The 20,061-nt window shown below is 43.2% G+C and overlaps 33 non-coding genes across 33 annotated transcripts; all 33 read right to left on the minus strand.

Moving 5' to 3' along the window:
- Positions 1 to 20: 20 nt before the first annotated feature.
- On the minus strand, positions 21 to 93 carry trnav-uac (transfer RNA valine (anticodon UAC)). Its single transcript has one exon. It is a non-coding gene; the product is annotated as a tRNA-Val (tRNA).
- A 439-nt stretch (positions 94 to 532) lies between these two features.
- On the minus strand, positions 533 to 605 carry trnav-cac (transfer RNA valine (anticodon CAC)). The gene has a single exon. It is a non-coding gene; the product is annotated as a tRNA-Val (tRNA).
- Positions 606 to 1,042: 437 nt separating this feature from the next.
- trnav-cac (transfer RNA valine (anticodon CAC)) lies at positions 1,043 to 1,115 on the minus strand. Its single transcript has one exon. It is a non-coding gene; the product is annotated as a tRNA-Val (tRNA).
- Positions 1,116 to 1,554: 439 nt separating this feature from the next.
- trnav-cac (transfer RNA valine (anticodon CAC)) lies at positions 1,555 to 1,627 on the minus strand. The gene has a single exon. It is a non-coding gene; the product is annotated as a tRNA-Val (tRNA).
- Positions 1,628 to 2,064: 437 nt separating this feature from the next.
- Positions 2,065 to 2,137, minus strand: trnav-cac (transfer RNA valine (anticodon CAC)). Its single transcript has one exon. It is a non-coding gene; the product is annotated as a tRNA-Val (tRNA).
- Positions 2,138 to 2,574: 437 nt separating this feature from the next.
- Positions 2,575 to 2,647, minus strand: trnav-cac (transfer RNA valine (anticodon CAC)). Its single transcript has one exon. It is a non-coding gene; the product is annotated as a tRNA-Val (tRNA).
- A 437-nt stretch (positions 2,648 to 3,084) lies between these two features.
- trnav-cac (transfer RNA valine (anticodon CAC)) lies at positions 3,085 to 3,157 on the minus strand. The gene has a single exon. It is a non-coding gene; the product is annotated as a tRNA-Val (tRNA).
- A 437-nt stretch (positions 3,158 to 3,594) lies between these two features.
- trnav-cac (transfer RNA valine (anticodon CAC)) lies at positions 3,595 to 3,667 on the minus strand. Its single transcript has one exon. It is a non-coding gene; the product is annotated as a tRNA-Val (tRNA).
- Positions 3,668 to 4,104: 437 nt separating this feature from the next.
- trnav-uac (transfer RNA valine (anticodon UAC)) lies at positions 4,105 to 4,177 on the minus strand. Its single transcript has one exon. It is a non-coding gene; the product is annotated as a tRNA-Val (tRNA).
- Positions 4,178 to 4,616: 439 nt separating this feature from the next.
- On the minus strand, positions 4,617 to 4,689 carry trnav-cac (transfer RNA valine (anticodon CAC)). Its single transcript has one exon. It is a non-coding gene; the product is annotated as a tRNA-Val (tRNA).
- A 437-nt stretch (positions 4,690 to 5,126) lies between these two features.
- On the minus strand, positions 5,127 to 5,199 carry trnav-cac (transfer RNA valine (anticodon CAC)). The gene has a single exon. It is a non-coding gene; the product is annotated as a tRNA-Val (tRNA).
- Positions 5,200 to 5,636: 437 nt separating this feature from the next.
- On the minus strand, positions 5,637 to 5,709 carry trnav-uac (transfer RNA valine (anticodon UAC)). The gene has a single exon. It is a non-coding gene; the product is annotated as a tRNA-Val (tRNA).
- Positions 5,710 to 6,146: 437 nt separating this feature from the next.
- trnav-cac (transfer RNA valine (anticodon CAC)) lies at positions 6,147 to 6,219 on the minus strand. The gene has a single exon. It is a non-coding gene; the product is annotated as a tRNA-Val (tRNA).
- Positions 6,220 to 6,656: 437 nt separating this feature from the next.
- On the minus strand, positions 6,657 to 6,729 carry trnav-uac (transfer RNA valine (anticodon UAC)). The gene has a single exon. It is a non-coding gene; the product is annotated as a tRNA-Val (tRNA).
- A 439-nt stretch (positions 6,730 to 7,168) lies between these two features.
- trnav-cac (transfer RNA valine (anticodon CAC)) lies at positions 7,169 to 7,241 on the minus strand. The gene has a single exon. It is a non-coding gene; the product is annotated as a tRNA-Val (tRNA).
- Positions 7,242 to 7,680: 439 nt separating this feature from the next.
- Positions 7,681 to 7,753, minus strand: trnav-cac (transfer RNA valine (anticodon CAC)). Its single transcript has one exon. It is a non-coding gene; the product is annotated as a tRNA-Val (tRNA).
- Positions 7,754 to 10,234: 2,481 nt separating this feature from the next.
- trnav-uac (transfer RNA valine (anticodon UAC)) lies at positions 10,235 to 10,307 on the minus strand. Its single transcript has one exon. It is a non-coding gene; the product is annotated as a tRNA-Val (tRNA).
- Positions 10,308 to 10,746: 439 nt separating this feature from the next.
- Positions 10,747 to 10,819, minus strand: trnav-cac (transfer RNA valine (anticodon CAC)). The gene has a single exon. It is a non-coding gene; the product is annotated as a tRNA-Val (tRNA).
- A 437-nt stretch (positions 10,820 to 11,256) lies between these two features.
- On the minus strand, positions 11,257 to 11,329 carry trnav-cac (transfer RNA valine (anticodon CAC)). Its single transcript has one exon. It is a non-coding gene; the product is annotated as a tRNA-Val (tRNA).
- Positions 11,330 to 11,766: 437 nt separating this feature from the next.
- On the minus strand, positions 11,767 to 11,839 carry trnav-uac (transfer RNA valine (anticodon UAC)). Its single transcript has one exon. It is a non-coding gene; the product is annotated as a tRNA-Val (tRNA).
- A 1,446-nt stretch (positions 11,840 to 13,285) lies between these two features.
- trnav-cac (transfer RNA valine (anticodon CAC)) lies at positions 13,286 to 13,358 on the minus strand. The gene has a single exon. It is a non-coding gene; the product is annotated as a tRNA-Val (tRNA).
- A 437-nt stretch (positions 13,359 to 13,795) lies between these two features.
- trnav-uac (transfer RNA valine (anticodon UAC)) lies at positions 13,796 to 13,868 on the minus strand. Its single transcript has one exon. It is a non-coding gene; the product is annotated as a tRNA-Val (tRNA).
- A 439-nt stretch (positions 13,869 to 14,307) lies between these two features.
- trnav-cac (transfer RNA valine (anticodon CAC)) lies at positions 14,308 to 14,380 on the minus strand. Its single transcript has one exon. It is a non-coding gene; the product is annotated as a tRNA-Val (tRNA).
- Positions 14,381 to 14,817: 437 nt separating this feature from the next.
- On the minus strand, positions 14,818 to 14,890 carry trnav-cac (transfer RNA valine (anticodon CAC)). Its single transcript has one exon. It is a non-coding gene; the product is annotated as a tRNA-Val (tRNA).
- A 437-nt stretch (positions 14,891 to 15,327) lies between these two features.
- trnav-uac (transfer RNA valine (anticodon UAC)) lies at positions 15,328 to 15,400 on the minus strand. Its single transcript has one exon. It is a non-coding gene; the product is annotated as a tRNA-Val (tRNA).
- A 437-nt stretch (positions 15,401 to 15,837) lies between these two features.
- trnav-cac (transfer RNA valine (anticodon CAC)) lies at positions 15,838 to 15,910 on the minus strand. The gene has a single exon. It is a non-coding gene; the product is annotated as a tRNA-Val (tRNA).
- Positions 15,911 to 16,349: 439 nt separating this feature from the next.
- trnav-cac (transfer RNA valine (anticodon CAC)) lies at positions 16,350 to 16,422 on the minus strand. Its single transcript has one exon. It is a non-coding gene; the product is annotated as a tRNA-Val (tRNA).
- Positions 16,423 to 16,859: 437 nt separating this feature from the next.
- Positions 16,860 to 16,932, minus strand: trnav-cac (transfer RNA valine (anticodon CAC)). The gene has a single exon. It is a non-coding gene; the product is annotated as a tRNA-Val (tRNA).
- A 437-nt stretch (positions 16,933 to 17,369) lies between these two features.
- Positions 17,370 to 17,442, minus strand: trnav-cac (transfer RNA valine (anticodon CAC)). The gene has a single exon. It is a non-coding gene; the product is annotated as a tRNA-Val (tRNA).
- Positions 17,443 to 18,177: 735 nt separating this feature from the next.
- trnav-uac (transfer RNA valine (anticodon UAC)) lies at positions 18,178 to 18,250 on the minus strand. Its single transcript has one exon. It is a non-coding gene; the product is annotated as a tRNA-Val (tRNA).
- A 439-nt stretch (positions 18,251 to 18,689) lies between these two features.
- trnav-cac (transfer RNA valine (anticodon CAC)) lies at positions 18,690 to 18,762 on the minus strand. Its single transcript has one exon. It is a non-coding gene; the product is annotated as a tRNA-Val (tRNA).
- A 437-nt stretch (positions 18,763 to 19,199) lies between these two features.
- Positions 19,200 to 19,272, minus strand: trnav-cac (transfer RNA valine (anticodon CAC)). Its single transcript has one exon. It is a non-coding gene; the product is annotated as a tRNA-Val (tRNA).
- A 437-nt stretch (positions 19,273 to 19,709) lies between these two features.
- trnav-uac (transfer RNA valine (anticodon UAC)) lies at positions 19,710 to 19,782 on the minus strand. The gene has a single exon. It is a non-coding gene; the product is annotated as a tRNA-Val (tRNA).
- Positions 19,783 to 20,061: the final 279 nt, after the last annotated feature.

Genomic DNA, 20,061 nt, shown 5'->3' on the forward strand with positions numbered 1-20,061 from the left:
TGTCATTCTATCAAGAAGCATGTTTCTGCCTGGTATCGAACCAGGGACCTTTCGCGTGTAAGGCGAACGTGATGACCACTACACTACAGAAACCTTGTTTGTCTGAGTGGGCACATCTCTCGTGGGCGTTTCCTCATACAATCAGAGCATGGAAGTCATCATGTCAACAATGCCTAAGCAGTAGGTCTACTCTGCTTTAAGACAAAACATTCACATCCAAACACCAAATGTTGACATCATTCGATCCCTTTATAACACAAACGTCTACAAATCAACCGAGTAGCATGAGTTTTCTACGTTGGGAGACAACATGACAAAGCACTAGGTAAGTTTCCACTGAGTTTCATTTTGATAGAACCGGCTGCATTAGTACTGCTATCAAGATACATGGCGATTTAAAACATTCCTGTATCGATCACATGAGACTGACAGCTCACTTTGAGGTTCTAAAGGGAAGAGCTCCCCGATAGCCTTTACACTGGCAACAAACGACTAAACAGCAGTGGTGTGTTTGTCATTCTATCAAGAAGCATGTTTCTGCCTGGTATCGAACCAGGGACCTTTCGCGTGTGAGGCGAACGTGATGACCACTACACTACAGAAACCTTGCTTGTCTCAATGGGCACATCTCTCGTGGGCGTTTCCTCATACAATCAGAGCATGGAAGTCATCATGTCAACAATGGCTAAGCAGTAGGTCTACTCTGCTTTAAGACAAAACATTCACATCCAAACACCAAATGTTGACATCATTCGATACCTTTATAACACAAACGTCTACAAATCAACCGAGTAGCATGAGTTTTCTATGTTGGGAGACAACATGACAAAGCACTAGGTAAGTTTCCACTGAGTTTCATTTTGATTGAACCGGCTGCATTAGTACTGCTATGAAGGTACATGGCGATTTAGAACATTCCTGTATCGATCACATGAGACTGACAGCTCACTTTGAGGATCTAAAGGCAAGCGCTCCCCGATAGCCTTTACACTGGCAACAAATCACTAAACAGCAGTGGTGTTTGTCATTCTATCAAGAAGCATGTTTCTGCCTGGTATCGAACCAGGGACCTTTCGCGTGTGAGGCGAACGTGATAACCACTACACTACAGAAACCTTGTTTGTCTGAATGGGCACATCTCTCGTGGGCGTTTCCTCATACAATCAGAGCATGGAAGTCATCATGTCAACAATGGCTAAGCAGTAGGTCTACTCTGCTTTAAGACAAAACATTCACATCCAAACACCAAATGTTGACATCATTCGATCCCTTTATAACACAAACGTCTACAAATCAACCGAGTAGCATGAGTTTTCTACGTTGGGAGACAACATGACAAAGCACTAGGTAAGTTTCCACTGAGTTTCATTTTGATAGAACCGGCTGCATTAGTACTGCTATCAAGGTACATGGCGATTTAAAACATTCCTGTATCGATCACATGAGACTGACAGCTCACTTTGAGGTTCTAAAGGGAAGAGCTCCCCGATAGCCTTTACACTGGCAACAAACGACTAAACAGCAGTGGTGTGTTTGTCATTCTATCAAGAAGCATGTTTCTGCCTGGTATCGAACCAGGGACCTTTCGCGTGTGAGGCGAACGTGATGACCACTACACTACAGAAACCTTGCTTGTCTCAATGGCCACATCTCTCGTGGGCGTTTCCTCATACAATCAGAGCATGGAAGTCATCATGTCAACAATGGCTAAGCAGTAGGTCTACTCTGCTTTAAGACAAAACATTCACATCCAAACACCAAATGTTGACATCATTCGATACCTTTATAACACAAACGTCTACAAATCAACCGAGTAGCATGAGTTTTCTATGTTGGGAGACAACATGACAAAGCACTAGGTAAGTTTCCACTGAGTTTCATTTTGATTGAACCGGCTGCATTAGTACTGCTATCAAGGTACATGGCAATTTAGAACATTCCTGTATCGATCACATGAGACTGACAGCTCACTTTGAGGATCTAAAGGCAAGCGCTCCCCGATAGCCTTTACACTGGCAACAAATCACTAAACAGCAGTGGTGTTTGTCATTCTATCAAGAAGCATGTTTCTGCCTGGTATCGAACCAGGGACCTTTCGCGTGTGAGGCGAACGTGATGACCACTACACTACAGAAACCTTGCTTGTCTGAATGGGCACATCTCTCGTGGGCGTTTCCTCATACAATCAGAGCATGGAAGTCATCATGTCAACAATGGCTAAGCAGTAGGTCTACTCTGCTTTAAGACAAAACATTCACATCCAAACACCAAATGTTGACATCATTCGATACCTTTATAACACAAACGTCTACAAATCAACCGAGTACCATGAGTTTTCTATGTTGGGAGACAACATGACAAAGCACTAGGTACGTTTCCACTGAGTTTCATTTTGATTGAACTGGCTACATTAGTACTGCTATCAAGGTACATGGCGATTTAGAACATTCCTGTATCGATCACATGAGACTGACAGCTCACTTTGAGGATCTAAAGGCAAGCGCTCCCCGATAGCCTTTACACTGGCAACAAATCACTAAACAGCAGTGGTGTTTGTCATTCTATCAAGAAGCATGTTTCTGCCTGGTATCGAACCAGGGACCTTTCGCGTGTGAGGCGAACGTGATGACCACTACACTACAGAAACCTTGCTTGTCTCAATGGCCACATCTCTCGTGGGCGTTTCCTCATACAATCAGAGCATGGAAGTCATCATGTCAACAATGGCTAAGCAGTAGGTCTACTCTGCTTTAAGACAAAACATTCACATCCAAACACCAAATGTTGACATCATTCGATACCTTTATAACACAAACGTCTACAAATCAACCGAGTAGCATGAGTTTTCTATGTTGGGAGACAACATGACAAAGCACTAGGTAAGTTTCCACTGAGTTTCATTTTGATTGAACCGGCTGCATTAGTACTGCTATCAAGGTACATGGCAATTTAGAACATTCCTGTATCGATCACATGAGACTGACAGCTCACTTTGAGGATCTAAAGGCAAGCGCTCCCCGATAGCCTTTACACTGGCAACAAATCACTAAACAGCAGTGGTGTTTGTCATTCTATCAAGAAGCATGTTTCTGCCTGGTATCGAACCAGGGACCTTTCGCGTGTGAGGCGAACGTGATGACCACTACACTACAGAAACCTTGCTTGTCTGAATGGGCACATCTCTCGTGGGCGTTTCCTCATACAATCAGAGCATGGAAGTCATCATGTCAACAATGGCTAAGCAGTAGGTCTACTCTGCTTTAAGACAAAACATTCACATCCAAACACCAAATGTTGACATCATTCGATACCTTTATAACACAAACGTCTACAAATCAACCGAGTACCATGAGTTTTCTATGTTGGGAGACAACATGACAAAGCACTAGGTACGTTTCCACTGAGTTTCATTTTGATTGAACTGGCTACATTAGTACTGCTATCAAGGTACATGGCGATTTAGAACATTCCTGTATCGATCACATGAGACTGACAGCTCACTTTGAGGATCTAAAGGCAAGCGCTCCCCGATAGCCTTTACACTGGCAACAAATCACTAAACAGCAGTGGTGTTTGTCATTCTATCAAGAAGCATGTTTCTGCCTGGCATCGAACCAGGGACCTTTCGCGTGTGAGGCGAACGTGATGACCACTACACTACAGAAACCTTGCTTGTCTGAATGGGCACATCTCTCGTGGGCGTTTCCTCATACAATCAGAGCATGGAAGTCATCATGTCAACAATGGCTAAGCAGTAGGTCTACTCTGCTTTAAGACAAAACATTCACATCCAAACACCAAATGTTGACATCATTCGATACCTTTATAACACAAACGTCTACAAATCAACCGAGTAGCATGAGTTTTCTATGTTGGGAGACAACATGACAAAGCACTAGGTACGTTTCCACTGAGTTTCATTTTGATTGAACTGGCTACATTAGTACTGCTATCAAGGTACATGGCGATTTATAACATTCCTGTATCGATCACATGAGACTGACAGCTCACTTTGAGGATCTAAAGGCAAGCGCTCCCCGATAGCCTTTACACTGGCAACAAATCACGAAACAGCAGTGGTGTATGTCATTCTATCAAGAAGCATGTTTCTGCCTGGTATCGAACCAGGGACCTTTCGCGTGTAAGGCGAACGTGATGACCACTACACTACAGAAACCTTGTTTGTCTGAATGGGCACATCTCTCGTGGGCGTTTCCTCATACAATCAGAGCATGGAAGTCATCATGTCAACAATGGCTAAGCAGTAGGTCTACTCTGCTTTAAGACAAAACATTCACATCCAAACACCAAATGTTGACATCATTCGATCCCTTTATAACACAAACGTCTACAAATCAACCGAGTAGCATGAGTTTTCTACGTTGGGAGACAACATGACAAAGCACTAGGTACGTTTCCACTGAGTTTCATTTTGATTGAACCGGCTGCATTAGTACTGCTATCAAGGTACATGGCGATTTAGAACATTACTGTATCGATCACATGAGACTGAGAGCTCACTTTGAGGATGTAAAGGGAAGAGCTCCCCGATAGCCTTTACACTGGCAACAAAACACTAAACAGCAGTGGTGTGTTTGTAATTCTATCAAGAAGCATGTTTCTGCCTGGTATCGAACCAGGGTCCTTTCGCGTGTGAGGCGAATGTGATGACCACTACACTACAGAAACCTTGCTTGTCTGAATGGGCACATCTCTCGTGGGCGTTTCCTCATACAATCAGAGCATGGAAGTCATCATGTCAACAATGGCTAAGCAGTAGGTCTACTCTGCTTTAAGACACAACATTCACATCCAAACACCAAATGTTGACATCATTCAATCCCTTTATAACACAAACGTCTACAAATCAACCGAGTAGCATGAATTTTCTATGTTGGGAGACAACATGACAAAGCACTAGGTACGTTTCCACTGAGTTTCATTTTGATTGAACCGGCTGCATTAGTACTGCTATCAAGGTACATGGCGATTTAGAACATTCCTGTATCGATCACATGAGACTGACAGCTCACTTTGAGGATCTAAAGGCAAGCGCTCCCCGATAGCCTTTACACTGGCAACAAATCACTAAACAGCAGTGGTGTTTGTCATTCTATCAAGAAGCATGTTTCTGCCTGGTATCGAACCAGGGACCTTTCGCGTGTGAGGCGAATGTGATGACCACTACACTACAGAAACCTTGCTTGTCTGAATGGGCACATCTCTCGTGGGCGTTTCCTCATACAATCAGAGCATGGAAGTCATCATGTCAACAATGGCTAAGCAGTAGGTCTACTCTGCTTTAAGACACAACATTCACATCCAAACACCAAATGTTGACATCATTCAATCCCTTTATAACACAAACGTCTACAAATCAACCGAGTAGCATGAGTTTGTTATGTTGGGAGACAACATGACAAAGCACTAGGTACGTTTCCACTGAGTTTCATTTTGATTGAACTGGCTGCATTAGTACTGCTATCAAGGTACATGGCGATTTAGAACATTCCTGTATCTATCACATGAGACTGAGAGCTCACTTTGAGGATGTAAAGGGAAGAGCTCCCCGATAGCCTTTACACTGGCAACAAAACACTAAACAGCAGTGGTGTTTGTCATTCTATCAAGAAGCATGTTTCTGCCTGGTATCGAACCAGGGACCTTTCGCGTGTAAGGCGAACGTGATGACCACTACACTACAGAAACCTTGCTTGTCTGAATGGCCACATCTCTCGTGGGCGTTTCCTCATACAATCAGAGCATGGAAGTCATCATGTCAACAATGGCTAAGCAGTAGGTCTACTCTGCTTTAAGACAAAACATTCACATCCAAACACCAAATGTTGACATCATTCGATCCCTTTATAACACAAACGTCTACAAATCAACCGAGTAGCATGAGTTTTCTACGTTGGGAGACAACATGACAAAGCACTACGTACGTTTCCACTGAGTTTCATTTTGATTGAACTGATTGCATTAGTACTGCTATCAAGGTACATGGCGATTTAGAACATTCCTGTATCTATCACATGAGACTGAGAGCTCACTTTGAGGATCTAAAGGCAAGCGCTCCCCGATAGCCTTTACACTGGCAACAAATCACTAAACAGCAGTGGTGTTTGTCATTCTATCAAGAAGCATGTTTCTGCCTGGTATCGAACCAGGGACCTTTCGCGTGTGAGGCGAACGTGATGACCACTACACTACAGAAACCTTGCTTGTCTCAATGGGCACATCTCTCGTGGGCGTTTCCTCATTCTATCAGAGCATGGAAGTCATCATGTCAACAATGGCTAAGCAGTAGGTCTACTCTGCTTTAAGACAATACATTCACATCCAAACACCAAATGTTGACATCATTCGATCCCTTTATAATACAAACGTCTACAAATCAACCGAGTAGCATGAGTTTTCTACGTTGGGAGACAACATGACAAAGCACTAGGTAAGTTTCCACTGAGTTTCATTTTGATAGAACCGGCTGCATTAGTACTGCTATCAAGGTACATGGCGATTTAAAACATTCCTGTATCGATCACATGAGACTGACAGCTCACTTTGAGGTTCTAAAGGGAAGAGCTCCCCGATAGCCTTTACACTGGCAACAAATCACTAAACAGCAGTGGTGTTTGTCATTCTATCAAGAAGCATGTTTCTGCCTGGTATCGAACCAGGGACCTTTCGCGTGTAAGGAAAACGTGATGACCACTACACTACAGAAACCTTGCTTGTCTCAATGGGCACATCTCTTGTGGGCGTTTCCTCATTCTATCAGAGCATGGAAGTCATCATGTCAACAATGCCTAAGCAGTAGGTCTACTCTGCTTTAAGACAAAACATTCACATCCAAACACCAAATGTTGACATCATTCGATCCCTTTATAACACAAACGTCTACAAATCAACCGAGTAGCATGAGTTTTCTACGTTGGGAGACAACATGACAAAGCACTAGGTAAGTTTCCACTGAGTTTCATTTTGATAGAACCGGCTGCATTAGTACTGCTATCAAGGTACATGGCGATTTAAAACATTCCTGTATTGATCACATGAGACTGACTGCTCACTTTGAGGTTCTAAAGGGAAGAGCTCCCCGATAGCCTTTACACTGGCAACAAACGACTAAACAGCAGTGGTGTGTTTGTCATTCTATCAAGAAGCATGTTTCTGCCTGGTATCGAACCAGGTACCTTTCGCATGTGAGGCGAACGTGATGACCACTACACTACAGAAACCTTGCTTGTCTCAATGGGCACATCTCTCGTGGGCGTTTCCTCATTCTATCAGAGCATGGAAGTCATCATGTCAACAATGGCTAAGCAGTAGGTCTACTCTGCTTTAAGACAAAACATTCACATCCAAACACCAAATGTTGACATCATTCGATACCTTTATAACACAAACGTCTACAAATCAACCGAGTAGCATGAGTTTTCTATGTTGGGAGACAACATGACAAAGCACTAGGTAAGTTTCCACTGAGTTTCATTTTGATTGAACCGGCTGCATTAGTACTGCTATCAAGGTACATGGCGATTTAGAACATTCCTGTATCGATCACATGAGACTGACAGCTCACTTTGAGGTTCTAAAGGGAAGAGCTCCCTGATAGCCTTTACACTGGCAACAAACCACTAAACAGCAGTGGTGTGTTTGTCATTCTATCAAGAAGCATGTTTCTGCCTGGTATCGAACCAGGAACCTTTCGCGTGTGAGGCGAACGTGATGACCACTACACTACAGAAACCTTGCTTGTCTCAATGGGCACATCTCTCGTGGGCGTTTCCTCATACAATCAGAGCATGGAAGTCATCATGTCAACAATGCCTAAGCAGTAGGTCTACTCTGCTTTAAGACAAAACATTCACATCCAAACACCAAATGTTGACATCATTCGATCCCTGTATAATACAAACGTCTACAAATCAACCGAGTAGCATGAGTTTTCTACGTTGGGAGACAACATGACAAAGCACTAGGTAAGTTTCCACTGAGTTTCATTTTGATAGAACCGGCTGCATTAGTACTGCTATCAAGGTACATGGCGATTTAAAACATTCCTGTATCGATCACATGAGACTGACAGCTCACTTTGAGGTTCTAAAGGGAAGAGCTCCCCGATAGCCTTTACACTGGCAACAAATCACTAAACAGCAGTGGTGTTTGTCATTCTATCAAGAAGCATGTTTCTGCCTGGTATCGAACCAGGGACCTTTCGCGTGTGAGGAAAACGTGATGACCACTACACTACAGAAACCTTGCTTGTCTCAATGGGCACATCTCTCGTGGGCGTTTCCTCATTCTATCAGAGCATGGAAGTCATCATGTCAACAATGCCTAAGCAGTAGGTCTACTCTGCTTTAAGACAAAACATTCACATCCAAACACCAAATGTTGACATCATTCGATCCCTTTATAACACAAACGTCTACAAATCAACCGAGTAGCATGAGTTTTCTACGTTGGGAGACAACATGACAAAGCACTAGGTAAGTTTCCACTGAGTTTCATTTTGATAGAACCGGCTGCATTAGTACTGCTATCAAGGTACATGGCGATTTAAAACATTCCTGTATTGATCACATGAGACTGACAGCTCACTTTGAGGTTCTAAAGGGAAGAGCTCCCCGATAGCCTTTACACTGGCAACAAACGACTAAACAGCAGTGGTGTGTTTGTCATTCTATCAAGAAGCATGTTTCTGCCTGGTATTGAACCAGGTACCTTTCGCGTGTGAGGCGAACGTGATGACCACTACACTACAGAAACCTTGCTTGTCTCAATGGGCACATCTCTCGTGGGCGTTTCCTCATTCTATCAGAGCATGGAAGTCATCATGTCAACAATGGCTAAGCAGTAGGTCTACTCTGCTTTAAGACAAAACATTCACATCCAAACACCAAATGTTGACATCATTCGATACCTTTATAACACAAACGTCTACAAATCAACCGAGTAGCATGAGTTTTCTATGTTGGGAGACAACATGACAAAGCACTAGGTAAGTTTCCACTGAGTTTCATTTTGATTGAACCGGCTGCATTAGTACTGCTATGAAGGTACATGGCGATTTAGAACATTCCTGTATCGATCACATGAGACTGACAGCTCACTTTGAGGTTCTAAAGGGAAGAGCTCCCTGATAGCCTTTACACTGGCAACAAACCACTAAACAGCAGTGGTGTGTTTGTCATTCTATCAAGAAGCATGTTTCTGCCTGGTATCGAACCAGGGACCTTTCGCGTGTGAGGCAAACGTGATGACCACTACACTACAGAAAACTTGCTTGTCTGAATGGGCACATCTCTCGTGGGCGTTTCCTCATACAATCAGAGCATGGAAGTCATCATGTCAACAATGGCTAAGCAGTAGGTCTACTCTGCTTTAAGACAAAACATTCACATCCAAACACCAAATGTTGACATCATTCGATACCTTTATAACACAAACGTCTACAAATCAACCGAGTAGCATGAGTTTTCTATGTTGGGAGACAACATGACAAAGCACTAGGTACGTTTCCACTGAGTTTCATTTTGATTGAACTGGCTACATTAGTACTGCTATCAAGGTACATGGCGATTTAGAACATTCCTGTATCGATCACATGAGACTGACAGCTCACTTTGAGGTTCTAAAGGCAAGCGCTCCCCGATAGCCTTTACACTGGCAACAAATCACTAAACAGCAGTGGTGTTTGTCATTCTATCAAGAAGCATGTTTCTGCCTGGTATCGAACCAGGGACCTTTCGCGTGTGAGGCGATCGTGATGACCACTACACTACAGAAACCTTGTTTGTCTGAATGGGCACATCTCTCGTGGGCGTTTCCTCATACAATCAGAGCATGGAAGTCATCATGTCAACAATGCCTAAGCAGTAGGTCTACTCTGCTTTAAGACAAAACATTCACATCCAAACACCAAATGTTGACATCATTCGATACCTTTATAACACAAACGTCTACAAATCAACCGAGTACCATGAGTTTTCTATGTTGGGAGACAACATGACAAAGCACTAGGTACGTTTCCACTGAGTTTCATTTTGATTGAACCGGCTGCATTAGTACTGCTATGAAGGTACATGGCGATTTAGAACATTCCTGTATCGATCACATGAGACTGACAGCTCACTTTGAGGATCTAAAGGCAAGCGCTCCCCGATAGCCTTTACACTGGCAACAAATCACTAAACAGCAGTGGTGTTTGTCATTCTATCAAGAAGCATGTTTCTGCCTGGTATCGAACCAGGGACCTTTCGCGTGTAAGGCGAACGTGATGACCACTACACTACAGAAACCTTGTTTGTCTGAGTGGGCACATCTCTCGTGGGCGTTTCCTCATACAATCAGAGCATGGAAGTCATCATGTCAACAATGCCTAAGCAGTAGGTCTACTCTGCTTTAAGACAAAACATTCACATCCAAACACCAAATGTTGACATCATTCGATCCCTTTATAACACAAACGTCTACAAATCAACCGAGTAGCATGAGTTTTCTACGTTGGGAGACAACATGACAAAGCACTAGGTAAGTTTCCACTGAGTTTCATTTTGATAGAACCGGCTGCATTAGTACTGCTATCAAGATACATGGCGATTTAAAACATTCCTGTATCGATCACATGAGACTGACAGCTCACTTTGAGGTTCTAAAGGGAAGAGCTCCCCGATAGCCTTTACACTGGCAACAAACGACTAAACAGCAGTGGTGTGTTTGTCATTCTATCAAGAAGCATGTTTCTGCCTGGTATCGAACCAGGGACCTTTCGCGTGTGAGGCGAACGTGATGACCACTACACTACAGAAACCTTGCTTGTCTCAATGGGCACATCTCTCGTGGGCGTTTCCTCATACAATCAGAGCATGGAAGTCATCATGTCAACAATGGCTAAGCAGTAGGTCTACTCTGCTTTAAGACAAAACATTCACATCCAAACACCAAATGTTGACATCATTCGATACCTTTATAACACAAACGTCTACAAATCAACCGAGTAGCATGAGTTTTCTATGTTGGGAGACAACATGACAAAGCACTAGGTAAGTTTCCACTGAGTTTCATTTTGATTGAACCGGCTGCATTAGTACTGCTATGAAGGTACATGGCGATTTAGAACATTCCTGTATCGATCACATGAGACTGACAGCTCACTTTGAGGATCTAAAGGCAAGCGCTCCCCGATAGCCTTTACACTGGCAACAAATCACTAAACAGCAGTGGTGTTTGTCATTCTATCAAGAAGCATGTTTCTGCCTGGCATCGAACCAGGGACCTTTCGCGTGTGAGGCGAACGTGATGACCACTACACTACAGAAACCTTGCTTGTCTGAATGGGCACATCTCTCGTGGGCGTTTCCTCATACAATCAGAGCATGGAAGTCATCATGTCAACAATGGCTAAGCAGTAGGTCTACTCTGCTTTAAGACAAAACATTCACATCCAAACACCAAATGTTGACATCATTCGATACCTTTATAACACAAACGTCTACAAATCAACCGAGTAGCATGAGTTTTCTATGTTGGGAGACAACATGACAAAGCACTAGGTAAGTTTCCACTGAGTTTCATTTTGATTGAACCGGCTGCATTAGTACTGCTATGAAGGTACATGGCGATTTAGAACATTCCTGTATCGATCACATGAGACTGACAGCTCACTTTGAGGATCTAAAGGCAAGCGCTCCCCGATAGCCTTTACACTGGCAACAAATCACTAAACAGCAGTGGTGTTTGTCATTCTATCAAGAAGCATGTTTCTGCCTGGTATCGAACCAGGGACCTTTCGCGTGTAAGGCGAACGTGATGACCACTACACTACAGAAACCTTGTTTGTCTGAGTGGGCACATCTCTCGTGGGCGTTTCCTCATACAATCAGAGCATGGAAGTCATCATGTCAACAATGCCTAAGCAGTAGGTCTACTCTGCTTTAACCCTGATGAGATCCGGGCGTGGTCTACCTTCTTGGGGTCCAGCTGGGCGTGGGGGACCCATTGCATTTTTTGTTAAAATAATCAGCAGATTTAGCCCAATTGCAAGTAAAATAAACAATACATATGTTAAATTAGTTTGCTCTCATTTATTTATTAGTTACTTTTTTATTAAAATGTAACACAATAAGGAAATGAATCATAAATCATGCTGGCTGACAGGCTGGTCCTATGGCTAGCTGCTGACGGGCTGGTGCTAACGGAGCTGGCTGCTGCTCATCCTCCTTTTCATTATCAGTATCAGACTCTGATATTTCAGAAATGTGATCCTGAAATTTCTTCTTCTGAATCACCATCAAAATCCTCTGTCTCTTCCAATAGCAGCTGTAAGGCAGTCTGAACTGAGAATCGCTTTGCCATCTTTTATAGCATTTTTAGCATTTTTAGCATTTATAGCATCATGTCCCCATGATTGGATGAAACACACACTCACACACACACACACACACACACACACACACACACACACACACACAGGTCCAGAGAGGAGGGAGGGATAATGAGGGCTGAGAGAAAAAATGCTTCTTTCAGATCTCACCCCTTTGTCTCTATAGAGATTCTTCGTCTGCTGTCTGACAATATGCAATCAACCCCTGATGTGACAACCATCAAAAGTGTTGATGGTTGCTCACCTTTGCATGCCAAACTCCTCTGTCCTTTGTTTGTATATCCTTTAAAGTCATACAGACGACTATCAACTACCCAACCCAATGTTGATTGCCCACTTTGACTAGCCCAGGGCCCAGTGGACCCTGGACCCTGTATGTAATACAAATGTGAAGGGGGGGGTACGGGGGGGTGGTCATTGAAAATATTTTCTGATTTATGTTGCTCACAGAAAATGAGCCAAGGACCAATGAATCTCAGTTTGAAAAAAAAAAAATTGTAGAATTTTTTTAAGCTGATTTTTTAAAAATGGGTCCCACAGACCCTTGGACCATATAAGGGTTAAGACAAAACATTCACATCCAAACACCAAATGTTGACATCATTCGATCCCTTTATAACACAAACGTCTACAAATCAACCGAGTAGCATGAGTTTTCTATGTTGGGAGACAACATGACAAAGCACTAGGTAAGTTTCCACTGAGTTTCATTTTGATAGAACCGGCTGCATTAGTACTGCTATCAAGATACATGGCGATTTAAAACATTCCTGTATCGATCACATGAGACTGACAGCTCACTTTGAGGTTCTAAAGGGAAGAGCTCCCCGATAGCCTTTACACTGGCAACAAACGACTAAACAGCAGTGGTGTTTGTCATTCTATCAAGAAGCATGTTTCTGCCTGGCATCGAACCAGGGACCTTTCGCGTGTGAGGCGAACGTGATGACCACTACACTACAGAAACCTTGCTTGTCTGAATGGGCACATCTCTCGTGGGCGTTTCCTCATACAATCAGAGCATGGAAGTCATCATGTCAACAATGGCTAAGCAGTAGGTCTACTCTGCTTTAAGACAAAACATTCACATCCAAACACCAAATGTTGACATCATTCGATACCTTTATAACACAAACGTCTACAAATCAACCGAGTAGCATGAGTTTTCTATGTTGGGAGACAACATGACAAAGCACTAGGTAAGTTTCCACTGAGTTTCATTTTGATTGAACCGGCTGCATTAGTACTGCTATGAAGGTACATGGCGATTTAGAACATTCCTGTATCGATCACATGAGACTGACAGCTCACTTTGAGGATCTAAAGGCAAGCGCTCCCCGATAGCCTTTACACTGGCAACAAATCACTAAACAGCAGTGGTGTTTGTCATTCTATCAAGAAGCATGTTTCTGCCTGGTATCGAACCAGGGACCTTTCGCGTGTAAGGCGAACGTGATGACCACTACACTACAGAAACCTTGTTTGTCTGAGTGGGCACATCTCTCGTGGGCGTTTCCTCATACAATCAGAGCATGGAAGTCATCATGTCAACAATGCCTAAGCAGTAGGTCTACTCTGCTTTAAGACAAAACATTCACATCCAAACACCAAATGTTGACATCATTCGATCCCTTTATAACACAAACGTCTACAAATCAACCGAGTAGCATGAGTTTTCTACGTTGGGAGACAACATGACAAAGCACTAGGTAAGTTTCCACTGAGTTTCATTTTGATAGAACCGGCTGCATTAGTACTGCTATCAAGATACATGGCGATTTAAAACATTCCTGTATCGATCACATGAGACTGACAGCTCACTTTGAGGTTCTAAAGGGAAGAGCTCCCCGATAGCCTTTACACTGGCAACAAACGACTAAACAGCAGTGGTGTGTTTGTCATTCTATCAAGAAGCATGTTTCTGCCTGGTATCGAACCAGGGACCTTTCGCGTGTGAGGCGAACGTGATGACCACTACACTACAGAAACCTTGCTTGTCTCAATGGGCACATCTCTCGTGGGCGTTTCCTCATACAATCAGAGCATGGAAGTCATCATGTCAACAATGGCTAAGCAGTAGGTCTACTCTGCTTTAAGACAAAACATTCACATCCAAACACCAAATGTTGACATCATTCGATACCTTTATAACACAAACGTCTACAAATCAACCGAGTAGCATGAGTTTTCTATGTTGGGAGACAACATGACAAAGCACTAGGTAAGTTTCCACTGAGTTTCATTTTGATTGAACCGGCTGCATTAGTACTGCTATGAAGGTACATGGCGATTTAGAACATTCCTGTATCGATCACATGAGACTGACAGCTCACTTTGAGGATCTAAAGGCAAGCGCTCCCCGATAGCCTTTACACTGGCAACAAATCACTAAACAGCAGTGGTGTTTGTCATTCTATCAAGAAGCATGTTTCTGCCTGGCATCGAACCAGGGACCTTTCGCGTGTGAGGCGAACGTGATGACCACTACACTACAGAAACCTTGCTTGTCTGAATGGGCACATCTCTCGTGGGCGTTTCCTCATACAATCAGAGCATGGAAGTCATCATGTCAACAATGGCTAAGCAGTAGGTCTACTCTGCTTTAAGACAAAACATTCACATCCAAACACCAAATGTTGACATCATTCGATACCTTTATAACACAAACGTCTACAAATCAACCGAGTAGCATGAGTTTTCTATGTTGGGAGACAACATGACAAAGCACTAGGTAAGTTTCCACTGAGTTTCATTTTGATTGAACCGGCTGCATTAGTACTGCTATGAAGGTACATGGCGATTTAGAACATTCCTGTATCGATCACATGAGACTGACAGCTCACTTTGAGGATCTAAAGGCAAGCGCTCCCCGATAGCCTTTACACTGGCAACAAATCACTAAACAGCAGTGGTGTTTGTCATTCTATCAAGAAGCATGTTTCTGCCTGGTATCGAACCAGGGACCTTTCGCGTGTAAGGCGAACGTGATGACCACTACACTACAGAAACCTTGTTTGTCTGAGTGGGCACATCTCTCGTGGGCGTTTCCTCATACAATCAGAGCATGGAAGTCATCATGTCAACAATGCCTAAGCAGTAGGTCTACTCTGCTTTAAGACAAAACATTCACATCCAAACACCAAATGTTGACATCATTCGATCCCTTTATAACACAAACGTCTACAAATCAACCGAGTAGCATGAGTTTTCTATGTTGGGAGACAACATGACAAAGCACTAGGTAAGTTTCCACTGAGTTTCATTTTGATAGAACCGGCTGCATTAGTACTGCTATCAAGATACATGGCGATTTAAAACATTCCTGTATCGATCACATGAGACTGACAGCTCACTTTGAGGATCTAAAGGCAAGCGCTCCCCGATAGCCTTTACACTGGCAACAAATCACTAAACAGCAGTGGTGTTTGTCATTCTATCAAGAAGCATGTTTCTGCCTGGTATCGAACCAGGGACCTTTCGCGTGTGAGGCGAACGTGATGACCACTACACTACAGAAACCTTGTTTGTCTGAGTGGGCACATCTCTCGTGGGCGTTTCCTCATACAATCAGAGCATGGAAGTCATCATGTCAACAATGCCTAAGCAGTAGGTCTACTCTGCTTTAAGACAAAACATTCACATCCAAACACCAAATGTTGACATCATTCGATCCCTTTATAACACAAACGTCTACAAATCAACCGAGTAGCATGAGTTTTCTACGTTGGGAGACAACATGACAAAGCACTAGGTAAGTTTCCACTGAGTTTCATTTTGATAGAACCGGCTGCATTAGTACTGCTATCAAGATACATGGCGATTTAAAACATTCCTGTATCGATCACATGAGACTGACAGCTCACTTTGAGGTTCTAAAGGGAAGAGCTCCCCGATAGCCTTTACACTGGCAACAAACGACTAAACAGCAGTGGTGTGTTTGTCATTCTATCAAGAAGCATGTTTCTGCCTGGTATCGAACCAGGGACCTTTCGCGTGTGAGGCGAACGTGATGACCACTACACTACAGAAACCTTGCTTGTCTGAATGGGCACATCTCTCGTGGGCGTTTCCTCATACAATCAGAGCATGGAAGTCATCATGTCAACAATGGCTAAGCAGTAGGTCTACTCTGCTTTAAGACAAAACATTCACATCCAAACACCAAATGTTGACATCATTCGATACCTTTTTAACACAAACGTCTACAAATCAACCGAGTAGCATGAGTTTTCTATGTTGGGAGACAACATGACAAAGCACTAGGTACGTTTCCACTGAGTTTCATTTTGATTGAACTGGCTACATTAGTACTGCTATCAAGGTACATGGCGATTTAGAACATTCCTGTATCGATCACATGAGACTGACAGCTCACTTTGAGGATCTAAAGGCAAGCGCTCCCCGATAGCCTTTACACTGGCAACAAATCACTAAACAGCAGTGGTGTTTGTCATTCTATCAAGAAGCATGTTTCTGCCTGGTATCGAACCAGGGACCTTTCGCGTGTGAGGCGAACGTGATGACCACTACACTACAGAAACCTTGCTTGTCTGAATGGGCACATCTCTCGTGGGCGTTTCCTCATACAATCAGAGCATGGAAGTCATCATGTCAACAATGGCTAAGCAGTAGGTCTACTCTGCTTTAAGACAAAACATTCACATCCAAACACCAAATGTTGACATCATTCGATACCTTTATAACACAAACGTCTACAAATCAACCGAGTAGCATGAGTTTTCTATGTTGGGAGACAACATGACAAAGCACTAGGTACGTTTCCACTGAGTTTCATTTTGATTGAACTGGCTACATTAGTACTGCTATCAAGGTACATGGCGATTTATAACATTCCTGTATCGATCACATGAGACTGACAGCTCACTTTGAGGATCTAAAGGCAAGCGCTCCCCGATAGCCTTTACACTGGCAACAAATCACGAAACAGCAGTGGTGTATGTCATTCTATCAAGAAGCATGTTTCTGCCTGGTATCGAACCAGGGACCTTTCGCGTGTGAGGCGAACGTGATGACCACTACACTACAGAAACCTTGCTTGTCTCAATGGGCACATCTCTCGTGGGCGTTTCCTCATTCTATCAGAGCATGGAAGTCATCATGTCAACAATGGCTAAGCAGTAGGTCTACTCTGCTTTAAGACAAAACATTCACATCCAAACACCAAATGTTGACATCATTCGATACCTTTATAACACAAACGTCTACAAATCAACCGAGTAGCATGAATTTTCTATGTTGGGAGACAACATGACAAAGCACTATTTTTCGGTCTAAATGGACATTATTGCATCTTTTACATTCTGTCTACATTCTGTCTATATTATTGTTGTTGTCATGGTGACCGGTGTCGGCCAGAGGAGGATGGGTTCCCCCCCTGAGTCTTGGTTCCTCTCAAGGTTTCTTCCTCATGCAAAAAACTAGGGAGTTTTTCCTTGCCACTGTCGCCTTTGGCTTGCTCACTGGGGGCTAGGACTCGGCACTTGTAAAGCTGCTTTGTGACAACAACTGTTGTAAAAAGCGCTATATAAATAAAATTTGATTGATTGATTGATTGCACTAGGTAAGTTTCCACTGAGTTTCATTTTGATTGAACCGGCTGCATTAGTACTGCTATCAAGGTACATGGCGATTTAGAACATTCCTGTATCGATCACATGAGACTGACAGCTCACTTTGAGGATCTAAAGGCAAGCGCTCCCCGATAGCCTTTACACTGGCAACAAATCACTAAACAGCAGTGGTGTTTGTCATTCTATCAAGAAGCATGTTTCTGCCTGGTATCGAACCAGGGACCTTTCGCGTGTAAGGCGAACGTGATGACCACTACACTACAGAAACCTTGTTTGTCTGAATGGGCACATCTCTCGTGGGCGTTTCCTCATACAATCAGAGCATGGAAGTCATCATGTCAACAATGCCTAAGCAGTAGGTCTACTCTGCTTTAAGACAAAACATTCACATCCAAACACCAAATGTTGACATCATTCGATCCCTTTATAACACAAACGTCTACAAATCAACCGAGTAGCATGAGTTTTCTACGTTGGGAGACAACATGACAAAGCACTAGGTAAGTTTCCACTGAGTTTCATTTTGATAGAACCGGCTGCATTAGTACTGCTATCAAGGTACATGGCGATTTAAAACATTCCTGTATCGATCACATGAGACTGACAGCTCACTTTGAGGTTCTAAAGGGAAGAGCTCCCCGATAGCCTTTACACTGGCAACAAACGACTAAACAGCAGTGGTGTGTTTGTCATTCTATCAAGAAGCATGTTTCTGCCTGGTATCGAACCAGGGACCTTTCGCGTGTGAGGCGAACGTGATGACCACTACACTACAGAAACCTTGCTTGTCTCAATGGGCACATCTCTCGTGGGCGTTTCCTCATACAATCAGAGCATGGAAGTCATCATGTCAACAATGGCTAAGCAGTAGGTCTACTCTGCTTTAAGACAAAACATTCACATCCAAACACCAAATGTTGACATCATTCGATACCTTTATAACACAAACGTCTACAAATCAACCGAGTAGCATGAGTTTTCTATGTTGGGAGACAACATGACAAAGCACTAGGTAAGTTTCCACTGAGTTTCATTTTGATTGAACCGGCTGCATTAGTACTGCTATGAAGGTACATGGCGATTTAGAACATTCCTGTATCGATCACATGAGACTGACAGCTCACTTTGAGGATCTAAAGGCAAGCGCTCCCCGATAGCCTTTACACTGGCAACAAATCACTAAACAGCAGTGGTGTTTGTCATTCTATCAAGAAGCATGTTTCTGCCTGGCATCGAACCAGGGACCTTTCGCGTGTGAGGCGAACGTGATGACCACTACACTACAGAAACCTTGCTTGTCTGAATGGGCACATCTCTCGTGGGCGTTTCCTCATACAATCAGAGCATGGAAGTCATCATGTCAACAATGGCTAAGCAGTAGGTCTACTCTGCTTTAAGACAAAACATTCACATCCAAACACCAAATGTTGACATCATTCGATACCTTTATAACACAAACGTCTACAAATCAACCGAGTAGCATGAGTTTTCTATGTTGGGAGACAACATGACAAAGCACTAGGTAAGTTTCCACTGAGTTTCATTTTGATTGAACCGGCTGCATTAGTACTGCTATGAAGGTACATGGCGATTTAGAACATTCCTGTATCGATCACATGAGACTGACAGCTCACTTTGAGGATCTAAAGGCAAGCGCTCCCCGATAGCCTTTACACTGGCAACAAATCACTAAACAGCAGTGGTGTTTGTCATTCTATCAAGAAGCATGTTTCTGCCTGGTATCGAACCAGGGACCTTTCGCGTGTAAGGCGAACGTGATGACCACTACACTACAGAAACCTTGTTTGTCTGAGTGGGCACATCTCTCGTGGGCGTTTCCTCATACAATCAGAGCATGGAAGTCATCATGTCAACAATGCCTAAGCAGTAGGTCTACTCTGCTTTAAGACAAAACATTCACATCCAAACACCAAATGTTGACATCATTCGATCCCTTTATAACACAAACGTCTACAAATCAACCGAGTAGCATGAGTTTTCTATGTTGGGAGACAACATGACAAAGCACTAGGTAAGTTTCCACTGAGTTTCATTTTGATAGAACCGGCTGCATTAGTA

Source organism: Brachyhypopomus gauderio, unplaced genomic scaffold, assembly GCF_052324685.1.
Source record: "Brachyhypopomus gauderio isolate BG-103 unplaced genomic scaffold, BGAUD_0.2 sc119, whole genome shotgun sequence".
Lineage (NCBI taxonomy): Eukaryota > Metazoa > Chordata > Actinopteri > Gymnotiformes > Hypopomidae > Brachyhypopomus > Brachyhypopomus gauderio.